The sequence below is a fragment of the Nicotiana tabacum genome, chromosome 1 (genome assembly GCF_000715075.1).
Source record: "Nicotiana tabacum cultivar K326 chromosome 1, ASM71507v2, whole genome shotgun sequence".
Taxonomy (NCBI): domain Eukaryota; kingdom Viridiplantae; phylum Streptophyta; class Magnoliopsida; order Solanales; family Solanaceae; genus Nicotiana; species Nicotiana tabacum.
The window spans coordinates 194,666,980-194,684,403 of record NC_134080.1 but is presented as its reverse complement, the minus strand read 5'-3'; positions in this window follow the sequence as shown (position 1 = coordinate 194,684,403).

Genomic DNA, 17,424 nt, shown 5'->3' with positions numbered 1-17,424 from the left:
CTTCAGGTTTACTTTTAATGATCCTGCTGTGATCTTTACTCCTGCCATATTGTTTCCTGCATTTTGTTATTAGGGCAGTTGTCTGATAATTCTGACTAGTACAAACATGAAAGCTAACAGTTTAACTCTTCATCACTTAACTAAAATATATGAAGTTTAAGTATTTAAATGCTCCCCTTCTTTGTATAAATGATTGTTAACTTTTAAGCATCCTTTGAATCGTTATTTTGAAAGCTTTATATTAATGTCAAATTGTCAGTTGCATCTCTAAGTAAGAACATTAATGGTCATTCTTCACATGTTTTGTTAAGATCAACCTACCTCTTATGAATTAGACTGTAGTTGTGTCTGTTGTATTTGAATGTTTAACTATTTTATAAGTTGAATGTAACTCCATCATGTCTAGATATCAACCTTGGTCTATATAGTTAAGTTAAGCCTGCCTAGTGTGATGTTTTGTTGTTCTTGGACCCTTAATGATATTAACAATCTGCTTTTGTTATGGTTTCCTATCTTGTGAGGTCATAACTTTGGTTGAAATCTCTATATGTGTGGGTGAATGAAAGTTTATCATGAATCTTTGTTTATCCCTTATGACTTCATACTTTTGTAACATTATTTTGAAACTGTACTTAGTTCTCTCTTTTCCTATTAATCTGAATTGAATCTGGTCTTAGAGAAACATCCTGTTGTTACTGATTGAGTACCATAACTTGCTTATGTCATTGTCCGAATCTTTATTTAGGTTCCAAGTAGTATTATTAATATATGTGTGTTATAATGACAAGATATGATGTTAAACCAATTGATCAATTTATTATTGCAATATCATCGGTATCCCTAAGCTATTGCAGCTCCAAACTATGTGCTTTTATTGTCACGACCCCAAACCGGCCCGGTCGTGATGGCGCCTCTCGTGAAGACAAGGCCATCTGACACAACTCTCACATTAACCATTTAATCATTAAGAGTCATCTTTTAAAACTTTAATTAGAACAATGTTTCATAATATACGTCTGAAAGAATAGTGCGGAATTAATATACAAGCCCGACATCGGGGTGTCACTAACCATGAGCATCTACCAAGATCTGAATACAACAACAATAGTAAAAATGTAATAAGTACAGAAATGAAAGTGAGAGGGAAGAATCAGTGCTGCGAACGTCGTGCAGCCACCTTGCTAACTCTAATGACTCCACATTTAAGCAACCGGCATCCACTACCGGGTTCCGAAATACCTGAATCTGCACACGAGGTGCAGGGAGTAATGTGAGTACTCCAACCCAGTAAGTAATAAGAGTAAATAAAGACTGAGCAGTAGGAAACAATGAATCCACATTTACATTAGGCTCAGTAAGCACAACATGCTTTCAAATCATAATATGAGTCGATCGTCTCATTTAAAATCCAGCCTTTTGGTAAAAATCATTTGGAAATGCTTTTCGACAGTTTCAGTATGGGTTCAATTCCATTTTAATAAAAGAGATAAAAACCATAATCGGCCTCTCGGGCAAAACAAGTTCGTAAAATAACCCCTCAGGAAAAACAGTAATCATAAACACCTCATAACTTGAAAATCTCAGTGGAAATAACCGATGTCAAATCAGTGATCAAATTCTGAACATCTCATAAACCCCAGCTTAAATGAAAGTTGTTTTTAAAACATTTGTTCAACACTTAGATAGAGACTCAATATAAAGATGAGTGAAAACAGTCAATAAATCAACATATTTGATAGAAACTCATTCTTAAGAGAAGTGACAAATCAATAAGTTCATAAATAGGACCTTCAAGCAAGTATCACTCATGTGCATGTATATGTCTATCGCCCCTCGGGCTAGCCTCTCAGTCACTTGTGACTCAACTCTCACCAATCAGCGCTCACACTCAGCACTCATGCTCAATAGGTACCATATAGTAACCGCTGCGGTGTGCAGCCCAATCCATATATCGCTCATAATAACAGAAATCAGAATAAGCACTGCGGCGCATAGCCCGATCTGTTTATCTCATCGACGGCGCTTACTGGGGGTGTGCAGACTCCGGAGGGGCTCCTACAACCCAAGCGCTATATCGTTGCGGCGTGCAGCCCATATACATATACATATACATATACATATATATATATATATATATATATATATATATATATATATATATATATATATATATATATATATATATATATATATATATATATTGCTGCAGTGTGCAGCCCGATCCATAGATATATAATCCTCACAACTATGCCCTCGGCCTCTCTCAGTCATTAACCTCACCATCAGACTCTCAGTCTATCTCAGTCATCAATCTCACAATCAGACCCTCGATCTATCTCAGTCATCATCTCACGATCACTCGGACCATCAGTAAAACAAGGAACTCAGCCCAAAACAGTTTCCACATTTTTAAGAATATAGTGATAAAGCCAGATTTGAGTAGTAAACAGGTAAAACATGACTGAGCATATGCTTTCAAATAAATAGAGTGAGGAAAGATAGTAAACATATCCTAAGGGTCTCAACAAGTCGTCACAAGGCCCCAAACATGACATACAACCTAAAGTATAATAACATCAAACAGTTAACTATCAAATACGCATTAAAATAGTCGTTCGGGATAGACTAGGTCACAATCCCCAGCAGTGCTCTACCCCATGCTCGTCATCTAGCGTGTAAGTCACTCAAAGTAACATAATGATGTGTAATACATGGTTTCAAACCCTCAGGACAGTATTTAAAATCATTACATACCTTGAACCGGCGAAATCTCTAGCTCGCGATGCCTTTGCCCCTCATATTGGCCTCCACACGTGTCGAATCTATCCAAAATCAGAACGAATACATCACAATATGCTTAGGGAGAAAAGCCCCAAGCGAAAATAATCGTAAAATATCAAAAACCCCAAAATTAGCAAAACCCGAGCCCCGGGCCCACTCCTCAAAACTCAAAAATTTTCACATCATTAGATTCCTTATCACCCCACGAGTTCATACATATCAAAGGTTCTCAAATCCGACCCCAAATGGTCCTCCAAATATTTAATCAAATATTCAAAATCCCAAGCCCTAGTTCTTCCATTTTTAGCTTAAGTTTCCATGATTTTCTAGGTGGATTTCACAATAGATTCGAGTTTTATGTTCGAAAATCTTACCTCCAAACGTTTCTCCTTGAGCCCCTCTTCGATTTCCTTCAAAAAGTTCTCAAAAGACCAACTATAGAGGAAAAATAACCCAAAATCGCGGATGAAATAACTTAAAACATTCTGCCCAGGGGTTTTCGCATCTGCGACTCCACCACTGCTTCTGTGGTGCGGCTTCTGCGGTCATTTTCTCCGCATCAGCGAAATCCACTTGACGAGCCAAAATCGCATCTGTGGTACACTGCCGCATCTGCGGGTCCGCAGGTGCGGTTCCTATTCCGCATCTGCGGTTTCTGACCTCACTCCTCAAATCCGTATCTGCAGAAATTCCTTCGCATATGCGATGCCGCACCTGCGGTCCCCAAACCACAGGTGCGGAAATGCCAGAAGCAACAATCTTCTGAAATCTCTTAAGTCCAAAATCTTCCTGCTAACCATCCTAATTCACCCCGAGGCCCCCGGGACCTCAACCAAAAGCACCAACATGACCCAATACCTTATTCAAACTTGTTCCAATCATCAAAGCACCTCAAACAACATCAAATTACTCAAAACACATCGGATTCAAGCCTAATTTTTGAGAAATATTCCGAAAAACATTTTCGATCAGAAACCCAACCAAAACATGTCCGAATGACCTGAAATTTTGCACACACATCCCAAATGACATAACGAAGCTACTACAACTCTCAGAATTCCATTCCGACCCCACGATCAAAATCTCGCTTATCAACCGGAAATCGCCAAAATATCAACTTCGCCAATTCAAGCCTAATTCTACTCCGGACCTCAAAACCCATTCCGATCACACTCCTAAGTCACAAATTGCCCAACGGAGCTAACCAAATCATAAAAATTCCAAACCGAGCTCATATACAAATAAGTCAAATCTTGGTCAGACCTTTCTAATGTCAAGCTATAACTGAGAACTGTTCTTTCAAACTCATTCCGATTTCCGTGAAAATCAAAACCAACGATTTACATCAGTCATAATACATCACACGGGACAAGTCATGCTCGATAACTATCGATCAAAGTGCAATAGCTCAAAACGACCGGTCATGTCGTTACATCCTCCCCCACTTAAACACACGTTCGTCCTGAAACGTACCCAAAGTTGTTCTAGAAGCCAACCAATAACTGAATAACTTTACCATGCATATACCCGGGGGTGATCCCACGTCACCCTATCTCATATAGGTCCGATAACACATTGCAACTAAAATTACACAATCCAGTCTGGCCCCTAAGCCATAGAACCACATTTCCACTGCTGAAACCATTAATACGATCAAAACCTCACACCTATACTCTGAATATACCCAAACCAGCTATAATAACCCATGCCTGCAACCTCGGGAGCAATCCCATGATATACCACATAACTCAAACATTCATAGCGATAACTTCTATTCACAGCAGCTGTCCACAACAACCGAATACTGGTAGAAAACCTCTTATCAGCCAAAGTCTCATTCTAACACTTTCATATACTACCAACGATAAATGAAACGCAACAAACCATAACCATTTCTCAAATCAACTATTCATGAACCCACTTCTCCTTTGGCAAATACCATAGCACATTTCCGAGTCGGACCTCGATATTATCCTTCCAACATGCTAAAATCGAATCCGTTCGTATTCATTAATGATCCCAACGATTTCCTCTAGTCCAACACACTACTCTGGGGACACGACACATCAATACAGGCGTAAGCCACAACTTGCATAGTACACGCACCAATAAGCAATGGTCCGAACATACTCAAATCATGAAAATGACTCTTATGAAAGAGCTGCCCCTCAAGCTCACCAATACCATCACAACAAAAGGTTGAGAACTCGTCTCTCATCATAGAAATAGAACACACCAATCTAACCCACAAGGTCATAACTCCACATAGCTTCGCTGCAACGCGCGATCCTATCCAAACGCTTCTCCACACGAAACTCCTCGAGTCACTATGCTCGAAATCGAAAACCACGAACAATTTGATGTCTGGAGCCAAAGCAAATCATTATACCCACGTGAAATAAATAACATACACCACGCAAACCCAAAAAAACATAACTGATACGCCATTCACCGAGCAACACCCAATCACTCTTCCCGCTTGACTTCCACTATGAAACTCCGACAGAACCGCACCATATGTGCCTATAATCAACATATCATAACGTCTCGCAACACAGAAAGGTAACTGATAGATCTCCCCAGATTACCAATAAGCTCAATAACAACCGAATCAACACATCCTTCACCTACAGCAACTCGAAGTCAACAAGGCCATCTCGTAGCCAGACACATATCCATATAGGTCTACCAGTGGACCACACATCAACTCTAGTTACCCATAACAAATAAATAGATCCTTCGAAGGTTCACAATGACTGAATAATAACACATACTAACATTTGACTAACTTACTCACATTTTGCCATCCACAACCACGAGCTAACCTACATATGAGAACTGTCATGACCCGGATTTCCCACCATCGGGTGTCGTGATGGCGCATACTATCAGAGCTAGGCAAGCCAAATATTTAAAACACCTTCCCTGCTTTCTTTCAAACAATATAACAAACTAGACAAAATTTAAGCGGAAGACTTTAAATCTAAAGCAACTGAAAACCAAAAGTGCGGAAGTTTAATACACATCACTACCCAAGGTCTGGTGTCACTAGCTCACGGACTACTACAAAATACTACAAACAATGTCTGAAAGGAAATACATCATGTTTGTCTGATACAAGATGAACAAACAAAAAACATGGAAAGGGACTTCGGCCTGCGAACGCCAGCTAGGCTACCTCGAGAGTCCCTGGACTGAAAATAGCTCACAGAAGTTCTACTGCTATGGTCCGTAAGCTGCTCCCTGATCTGTGCACAAAAATGCACAGAGTGCAGCATCAGCACAACCGACCCCATGTGCTGGTAAGTGCCTGGCCAAACCCCGGCGTTGTTGTGATGAGGCTAGACATGACCTACCACAATTAACCTGTACAGATAGATATACTAGTGCAAGAAAACAATAACAAGATAATACAAAGTAAAGCTAGGAGGGGACATGTTATCGGGGAGTAACAGATAAAAATGAAATATCGGAAATAAACAGAAGAAACTTCGGATGCCATAGTATCATATATAAGTGGATGGCGTGCCACACGATCCCATAATATCATATATAAGTGGACGGCGTGCCACACGATCCCATAATATCACATATAAGTCGACAGCGTGCCACACGATCCCATAATATCATATATAAGTGGACGGCGTGCCACACGATCCCATAATATCATATATAAGTGGACGGCGTGCCACACGATCCCATAATATCATATATAAGTGGACGGCGTGCCACACGATCCCATAATATCATATATAAGTGGACGGCATGCCACACGATCCCATAATATCATATATAAGTGGACGGCGTGCCACACGATCCCATAATATCATATATAAGTGGACGGCATGCCACACGATCCCACAATATCAAATATACATCTGATTTTGTAAGGAGAGTCCCATTAGGGGAAATCAACAACATATCACTCTAACCCGGCAAGGGTACAACTAACAGCCCAAAATATTCCGACAAGGGATAGTATATATATATCGGTCTACACATCCCAGCAAGGGAGTAATCACAACACATTCTCTTTTTAAATCCCTTCTTCCTCAACTAACACATTCATGTTCGACCTAACGCTCCAAAAGTACACCAATCACAATTTTACCTCAACCATTCACATTATATGAAACTCATCAAATAAACAAGGAGATTGTGTCACGTTATTCGAATTAAAAGCAATTAAGACTCACGATCATGCTAGACTCCGGTGCATAGATAACTGTCACCATGCCTATACACCGTACTCCACATTAGCAAGTAGCAAATAACATCCTAATCCTATTCCCTCAAGCCAAAGTTAGAACAAACACTTACCTCGAATGCTCCAAACTCAACTCACGCTTCTAGTATAGCTTTACCTCTTGATTCCACCACCAATCCGCTCGAATCTAGTCATAAGTTACTTAATCACATTAATAATTACTAAATGAATCACTCCCCATGCATGAAAATAAATTTTACAAGGTTTTCCCAAAATGGTCAAAAACACCCCCGGACCCACGTGGTCGAAACTCGAGGTTCAGACCAAAACACGGTTACCCATTCTCCCACGAATCCAAATATATGATTTGTTTTGAAATCGGACCTCAAATTAAGGTCCAACTTCTCAATTTGTAGAAAACCTAGGTTCTACCCAAAACACCCAATTTCCCCCATGAAAATCTTTGATTTGAATTTGAAATCATGTTAAAAGATGTCAAGGAATAAAGAAATTAAGTTAGAAATCACTTACCAATCGTTTTGGAGAAGAAAAGTTGTTTGGAAAATCGCCTCTTAGGTTTTGGGTTTTTGAAAAGTGGATAAAATGACTGAAAATCCTGAATTTATATATATATGCTGGGGGCTGGCGCGGACCGCGCAGAAATGCACCGCGGTCGTGCCGAGGGAGGGAAGAAGTGGGCTTTCTCTGAACCAACCCAGCGCGGACCGTACTGATTTGGTGCGCGGCTGCGCTGGTCGACCCTCTGAACTCCACCACGCGGACCGCACAGAAAAGCACCACGACCGCTAGGCTACTAGCGCGAACCGCGCGGAAATGACCGCGGCCGCACTGGGGCCTGCAACATCTGAACCTGCATTTTTTTAAGCCTAAGACCTCCCGGGCCCCACTCAAAACTCACCCGAACCCTCGGGGCTCCAATCCAAACATTCATATGATCTCGAAAACACTTTACAGACTTACTCGTGCGATTAAATCGCCAAAATAACATTATATACATAGGATCAAGCCTCAAAACTCATGATTTTCTTTCAACTTTCATAAAACTCAAACTCCCCATCTTAAGTCCGAAACACGTCATATGACATTCGTTTTTAGCCAAACTTTACAGATAGTGCTTAAACATATTTAAGACTCATACCGGGTGTCAGAACCAAAATACGAGCCCGATACTACAGTTTTCCTGATAAATTTCCTTCTTCATTTTCCTTAATTAATTTCAGAAAACAGTTTCACACAAAAATTCATTTCTCGGGCTTGGGACCTCGGAATTTAATTCCGGGCACACGCCCAAGTCCCATATTTTTCTACGGACCCTCCGGGACCGCCGAATCATAGGTCCGTGTCCGTTTACCTAAAAAGTTGACCGAAGTCAATATTATGCATATTAATATCCAAATTCATTAAATATTTCACATAATTCACATATTCTAACATAAAAACTTTCCGGCTACTCGCCCGAACTATGCACGCAAATCGAGGCAACTAAAAGCAAGGTTTTCAAGGCCTCGGAAGCGCGGAACAAGGAAGAACTATGGTGATGGCCCTTTAGGTCGTCACATTCTCCACCTTTAAAACAACCGTTCGTCCTCGAACGGACAAAAGAAAGAAGTACCTGAGTCGGGAAGTAAATGAGGATAACGGCCCCGCATATCGGACTTGGACTCCCAAGTCGATGCCTCAGGAGGCTAACCTCTCCACTGAACACGCAACGAAGGAAAACTCTTCGAACTCAACTGTCGAACCTGCCGGTCTAGAATAGCCACCGGCTCCTCCTCATATGACAGATCCTTGTCCAATTGGATAGTGCTGAAATCTAACACGTGCGATGGATCTCCGCGATACTTCCGGAGCATAGATACATGAAACACGGGATACACAACTGACAAGCTAGGTGGCAAGGCAAATCTACAAGCCACCTCTCCCACACGATCAAGAACCTCAAATGGACCGATGAACCTAGGGCTGAGCTTGCCCTTCTTCCCAAATCTCATCACGCCCTTCATAGGCGATACACGGAGCAATACCCGCTCCCTAACCATGAAAGAAACATCTCTGACCTTGCGGTCTACATAACTCTTTTGTCTGGACTGAGCTGTACGAAGTCTATCCTGAATAATCCTGACCTTGTCCAAGGCCTCCTGAACCAGATCCGTACACAATAATCGAGCCTCTCCCAACTCAAACCATCCAATTGGAGACCGACATCGCCTACCATACAATGCTTCATACGGAGCCATCTGAATGCCGGACTGGTAGCTGTTGTTGTAGGCGAACTCTGCTAAAGGCAAAAACTGGTCCCACGAGCCTCTAAAATCAATGACACAGGCTTAGAGCATGTCTTCAAGAATCTGAATAGTCCTCTCGGACTGACCGTCCGTCTGGGGATGAAATGTTGTACTCAACTCAACCTGAGTGCCCAACTCTCGCTGAACCGCTCTCCAGAAATGCAAGGTAAACTACGTACCCCGATCCGAAATGATAGATAGCGGCACCCTATGAAGGCGAACAATCTCCATGATATAAATCTCGGCTAACCTTTCGGACGAATAGGTGGCTGCAACAGGAACAAAATGCGCTGACTTGGTTAGCCTATCAACAATGACCCAAACTGCATCAAACTTCTTCCGAGTCATCGGAAGTACAGTAACGAAATCCATCGTAATCCTCTCCCACTTCCACTCGGGAAGTGCAATCCTCTGAAATAGACCACCAGGTCTTTGATGCTCGTACTTAACCTGCTGACAATTCAAACACCGAGACACATACGCAACGATGTCGTTCTTCATCTTGCGTCACCAATAGTGCTGTCTCAAATCCTGATACATCTTCGCGGTGCCTGGGTGAATAGAATACCGAGAACTGTGGGCCTCCGCTAAGATCAACTCTCGAATCCCATCAACATTGGGCACACAAACTCGCCCCTGCAATCTCAATACGCCGTCATCATCTAAAGTTACTTTCTTGGCACCTCCACGCTACACCATGTCTCTCAAGACACACAAATGGGGATCATCGAATTGCCGATCACGGATACGCTCCAATAACGAAGAACGACCGACCGTGCAAGCTAATACTCGACTAGGCTCAGAAATGTCCAACCTCACAAACTGATTGGCCCAAGCCTGAACGTCCAAAGCAAGCGGTCTCTCACCAACCGGAATATAAGCAAGACTACCCATACTGGCTGACTTCCTACTCAAGGCATCGGCCTCCACATTGGCCTTTCCCGGGTGATATAAGATAGTGATGTCATAATCTTTCAACAATTCCAACCACCTCCTCTGCCTCAAATTCAACTTCTTTTGCTTGAACAAATACTGAAGACTCTTACGATCCGTAAACACCTCACACGCCACACCATACAGATAGTGCCTCCAAATCTTCAATGCATGAACAATGGATACCAACTCTAAATCATGCACTGGATAGTTCTTCTCATGAACCTTCAACTGCCTCGAAGCATAGGCAATTACCTTGCCATCCTGCATCAACACTACACCAAGTCCAATACGAGATGCATCACAATAGACTGTATAGGGCCCTAAACCTGTGGGCAAAACCAACACCGGTGCCGTGGTCAGAGCTGCCTTGAGCCTCTGAAAGCTTGCCTCACACTCGTCTGACCATTTGAACTGGGCACCTTTCTGGGTCAATCTGGTCATAAGGGCTGCAATGGATGAAAACCCCTCCACGAACCAACGGTAGTAACCTGCTAACCCTAGGAAACTCCGAATCTGCATAGCTGAAGCTGGTCGAGGCCAGTTCTTGACTGCCTCTATCTTCTTCGGGTCTACCTGAATACCTGCTGCTGATATGACATGACCCAGGAATGCGACCGAACTCAATCAAAACTTGCACTTCGAGAACTTAGCATACAACTGACTATCCTTCAGGGTCTGAAGAACTGCTCTGAGGTGGTGCTCATGCTCCTCCTAACTGCGGGAGTATATAAGAATATCGTCAATGAAGACTATCACGAACAAGTCCAAATAAGGTCTGAACACTCGGTTCATCAACTCCATGAACGCTGCTGGGGCATTAGTCAATCCAAATGACATGACCAAAAACTTATAGTGCCCATACCGAGTGCGGAATGCTGTCTTAGGGACATCAGACACCCTAATCCTCAGCTGGTGGTAGCCAGATCTCAAATCTATCTTTGAAAACACCCTCGCACCCTCAAGCTGGTCGAATAAATCGTCGATCCTCGGCAGTGGATACTTGTTCTTAATCGTCACCTTGTTCAATTGCCGGTAATCAATGCACATCCTCATCGAGCCATCTTTTTTTCTTCACAAATAGCATTGGTGCGCCCCACAAAGAAACACTAGGTCTAATGAAATCCTTCTCAAGCAAATCCTGAAGCTGGTCCTTTACCTCTTTCAACTCGGATGGTGCCATACGATATGGCAGAATGGAAATGGGCTGAGTGTCCAGCGCCAGATCAATACAAAAATCGATATCCCTGTCGGGCGGCATGCCCGGCAGGTCTGAAAGGAAAACCTCGGGAAACTCCCGAACAATAGGAACAGAATCAATAGACGGAACCTCAGCGCTAGAGTCACGAACATAAGCCAGATAAGCTAGACACCTCTTCTCGACCATGCGTCGAGCCTTCACAGAAGAAATAACGCTGCAAGTGGTATGACCTGGGGTCCCTCTCCACTCTAGTCGGGGTAAATCTGGCAACGTCAAGGTCACGGTCTTGGCATGACAATCCAAGATCGCATGATACGAGGACAACCAATCTATCCCTAATATGATGTCGAAATCCACCATATCCAAGAGCAACAAGTCAACACGGGTCTCAAGAACCCTAAATACCACAACACATGAACGATGAACCCGGTCCACCACTATAGAATTCCCCACTAGTGTAGACACATATACAAGAATATTCAAAGCCTCACTAGGCATAACCAAATAGGGTACAAAATAGGACGACACATATGAATACGTAGATCCGTGATCAAATAGCACAGAAGCATCCCTATCACAGACCAGAATAGTACCTATAATCACAACATCTGATGACTCAGCCTCTGGCCTGGCTGGCAAGGCATAACACCAGGGCTAGGCCCCACCTCCCTGAATCATATCCCTGGGATGATCTGCTGCTGGCTGACCCCTACCTCTAGCGGTTTGAGCTCAACCTCTAAGACCTCTACCTCCACCTCTATGTCCTCTACCCCCGCCTCTAGCTGGCTGGGCAGGCTGTGGGGCAACCGGTGCCTGGATGATTGGGCGAGGACCCTGTTGCTACGAGCTGCTGGAAGCTCGAGGGCAATATCTGGCAATGTGACTCACATCGCCACAAGTATAACAAGCCCTCGGCTGCTGAGAATAACGAAGTGGTGGTGTACTGATAGGTGCTGATGGTGAACTGAAGAGCTGCTGGTCAGAATACTGTGGCTGAGAACCACGACCACCTGGTGTACCATGAGAAGCCTAAAGAGCTGACTGAAAGGGCCTCGAAGGATGGCCTCTACCATAAGAATCCCTACCTCCAGACGAGGTACCACTGAATCTACCAGAATGACGGGGCCTCTTATCAGACCCATGACCACCTCCCTAAGCAAGTGCCATCTCTATCCGGTGGGCACCATCTGCCGCCTCCTGAAATGAAATCTCACTACCGGCACTCATGGCCATCTGAACACGGATCGGCTGGGTCAACCCATCAATAAACCTCCACACCCTCTCTCTATCTGTGGGGAGTATCACAATGGCTTGAAGAGCAAGATCAATGAACCAGGTCTCATACTGGGTGACCGTCATAGGACCCTGCTGGAGACGCTCAAATCTAATCCCAAGTCAATGATGGCGACCCTGCTGGCCTGGCTAAACAGAAATCCCTCCACCAAGTCTTGGCGGATCCTGCCAGACGAAAAGTGGCAAAGTCGACCCCATTGGTCTCTACAATGCCCATAGTCCGTAGAACCTCATTACAGCTGAATATGAAATCCTGAGCATCCTCTGAGGGGGTTCCACTACATGTGGTTATGAAGAGCTTGGTGAAACGATCAAGCCTCCACAAAGCATCCGCGGACATAGCCACACCATCGCTGGACTGAGCTGCAATACCTGGCTGGGCTGCCACAGTTGGCTGAATTGCCACGGTTGGCTGAACTGCTGGAAACTAAGCCTGAGGAGCTACCGGCTCTGGAGTACGAGTATCGGGAGTCTGAACTCCTCCCCTAGCCTGAGATGTGGCTGGAGCTACGGGAAGCAAACCCGCTCTAGAAATGCCCTCCATAAAGCTTACCAGTCAGACCAAAGCGTCCTGAAGCACTGGAGTGGCTATGAAACCCTCTGGGACCTGAGCTGGCCCAACCCGAGCTGCTGAGCCGGAACCCCTTCGTCGTAGTCGACATGAAGCTCCACCTCTGAGACTGCCGCTCGGGGCTGAGCTCTGCCCCAGCCTCGGCCCCTGGCACGGCCTCGGCCTCACCCCCTGCCCCTGATAGGAGCTGCTGCTGGGGGCTCGGGCTGCTGCACGGTAGAAGAGGAAGCACGTGTCCTCGCCATCTGCGACAGAACAAAGTGGAAAGACAATCAATACTTGAGAAACAGAATCGCACGACAAGAATGGACAAGGTGAAGGAGTCCTAACTCAGTAGCCTATGCAGGATAAATATAGACGTCTCCGTACCGATCCCTCAGACTCTACCGAGCTGCCCATGAGTTGTGAGACCCAAGTAACCTAGGGATCTGATACCAACTTGTCACGACCCGTATTTCCCACCATCGGGTGTCGTGATGGCGCCTACTATCAAAGCTAGGCAAGCCAAATATTTAAAACACCTTCGCTGCTTTCTTTCAAACAATATAACTAACGAGACAAAATTTAAGCGGAAGACTTTAAATCTAAAGCAACTGAAAACCAAAAGTGCGGAAGTTTAATACACATCACTACCCAAGGTCTGGTGTCACTAGCTCACGGACTACTACAGAATACTACAAACAATGTCTGAAAGGAAATACATCATGTTTGTCTGATACAAGATGAACAAATGAAAAACATGGAAAAGGACTTCGGCCTGCGAACGCCAGCTAGGCTACCTCGAGAGTACTTGGACTGAAAATAGCTCCCAGAAGTCCTACTGCTGTGGTCCGTAAGGTGCTCCCTGATCTATGCACAAAATGCACAGAGTGCAGCATCAGCACAACCGACCCCATGTGCTGGTAAGTTCCTGGCCTAACCCCGGCGAAGTAGTGATGAGGCTAGACAGAACCTACCACAATTAACCTGTACAGATATATATACAAGTGCAAGAAAACAATAACAAGATAATACAAAGTAAAGCTAGAAGGGGACATGCTATCGGGGAGTAACAGATAAAAATGAAATATCAGAAATAAACAGACGTGCCACACGATCCCATAATATCATATATAAGTGGACGGCGTGCCACACGATCCCATAATATCATATATAAGTGGACGGCATGCCACACGATCCCATAATATCATATATAAGTGGACGACGTGCCACACGATCCCATAATATCATATATAAGTGGACGACGTGCCACACGATCCCATAATATCATATATAAGTGGACGGCGTGCCACACGATCCCATAATATCATATATAAGTGGACGGCGTGCCACACGATCCCATAATATCATATATAATATCTGACTTTATATAGTAGGCCCCTTCAGGGGAGGATAACAACTCAATACCTTTAACCCGACAAGGGTACAACTAACATCCCAAAATATCCCGACAAGGGAGAGTACATATATCAGTCTACACATCCCGGCAAGGGAGTACTCACAACACATTCTCTTTTTAAATCACTTCTTCCTCAACTAACACATTCATGTTCGAGCTAATGCTCCAAAAGTACACCAATCACAATTTTTACCTCAACCGTTCACATTATATGAAACTCATCAAATAAACAAGGAGATTGTGTCACGTTATTCAAATTAAAAGCAATTAGGACTCACGGTCATGCTAGAATCCGGTGCATAGATAACCGTCACCATCCCTATACACTGTACTCCACATTAGCAAGTAGCAAATAACATCCTAATCCTATTCCCTCAAGCTAAAGTTAGAACAAACACTTACCTCGAATGCTCCAAACTCAACTCACGCTTCTAGTATAGCTTTACCTCTTGATTCCACCACCAATCCGCTCAAATCTAGTCATAAGTTACTTAATCACATTAATAATTACTAAATGAATCACTCCCCATGCATGAAAATAAATTTTACAAGGTTTTTCCCAAAATGGTCAAAACCACCCCCGGACCCACGTGGTCAAAACTCGAGGTTCGGACAAAAACCCGGTTACCCATTCTCCCACGAATCCAAATATATGATTTGTTTTGAAATCGGACCTCAAATTGAGGTCCAACTTCTCAATTTGTAGAAAACCTATGTTCTACCCAAAACACCCAATTTTCCCCATTAAAATCTTTAATTTGAATTTGAAATCATGTTAAAAGATGTCGAGGAATAAAGAAATTAAGTTAGAAATCACTTACCAATCGTTTTGGAGAAAAAAAGTTGTTTGGAAAATCGCCTCTTAGGTTTTGGGTTTTTGAAAAGTGGAAAAATCACTGAAAATCCCGAATATATATATTTTTGCTGGGGGTTGGTGCGGACCGCGCATAAATGCACCGCGGTTGCGCCGAGGGAGTGAAGAAGTGGGCTTTCTCTTAACCCACCCTGCGCGGACCGCACTGATTTGGTGCGCGGCCGCGCTGGTCGACCCTCTGAACTCCACCACGCGGACCGCACAGAAAAGAACCGCGGCCGCGTGGCTGCCAGCGCGGACCGCGCGGAAATGACCGCAACCGCACTAGGGCCTGCAACATCTAAACCTGCATTTATTTTAAGCCTAAGACCTCCCTGGCCCCACTCATAACTCACCCGATCCCTCAGGGCTCCAATCCAAATATTCATATGATCTCGAAAACACTTTACAGACTTACTCGTGCGATCAAATCGCAAAAATAACATCATATACATAGGATCATGCCTCAAAACTCATGATTTTCTTTCAACTTTCATAAAACTCAAACTCCCCATCTTAAGTCCGAAACACGTCATATGACGTCCGTTTTTAGCCAAACTTTACAGATAGTGCTTAAACATATTTAAGACTCGTACCGGGCATCAGAACCAAAATACGAGCCCGATACCACAGTTTTCCTGATAAATTTCCTTCTTTATTTTCCTTAATTAATTTCAGAAAACAGTTTCACACAAAAATTCATTTCTCGGGCTTGGGACCTCGGAATTTAATTCTGGGCACATGCCCAAGTCCCATATTTTTCTACGGACCCTTCGGGACCACCGAATCACAGAAGGGTCCGTTTACCCAAAATGTTGACCGAATTCAATATTATGCATATTAATATCCAAATTCATCAAATTTTTCACATAATTCACATATTCTAATATAAAAATTTTCCAGCTACGCGCTCGAACTGCGCACACAAATCGAGGCAACTAAAAGCGAGGTTTTCAAGGCATCAGAAGCGCGGAACAAGGAAGAACTACGGTGATGACCCTTTGGGTCGTCACAAGAACTTCCAGTCTCCAAGTCCATAAAACACACGAAGTACCATATTTGATCCCAATTCCTCCACTTGCATATATAACTCACCTCTAGTACTCAATCATCCCATGATAGATATTCTAAGATTCTTCTGTGCTGCCAAGCAAACTCGAATATCAACAGCCGATCTAACAAGAAGTGCTACAGTACTACTAGAGTACCATCAACTTAATCACATTGCCTCTCTCTGAATCATATACCCTCGCCCAATCACCTCAATTAGCATTACCATTTCCTTAATCATCTAAACATCATTTCTCAAATCATCTGAAGCTCATTTCTTCAATTTATCTGAACTGCCCGTGCTGCCTAAGAATTTATGACCTTCCCAAATCTGAACCGTGACCTTACACATGCCAATCTCACTCCTACACCACATGCCGCATAAACTGTACAATTCTAGGATAACCACAAGAACCTTGTATCTCTTCCGAGCTACAAGCAACTATGTACTCAACCAACCAAGAACTTTCCATTGTTCCCATCTAGAAGAAAATCACTATACATACCATGCTCCTCATGCCCATAGAAAATATACATTTCCAACCGAGGTCGAAACCATAAAGAACTCTCCGATTGCTGAGAAACACCTGTAGAAACTCATTATCTCACAAGCATCCAAAGAACTAATTGTATCCTTACCATACCAACTCGACCTACTACCAAGCTATCCCATCTATTTGAATTTACTTCTGATTTACCTTCAACTTGATACTCATTCTTGCTATAACATCACAATTCCTCAACCCAGACTTACCACACGGGACCCAAGCATAAATCCACACCGTCTAAGGCTCATAAGCCGCTGAATGCTTTCTCAGATATTCCCACGA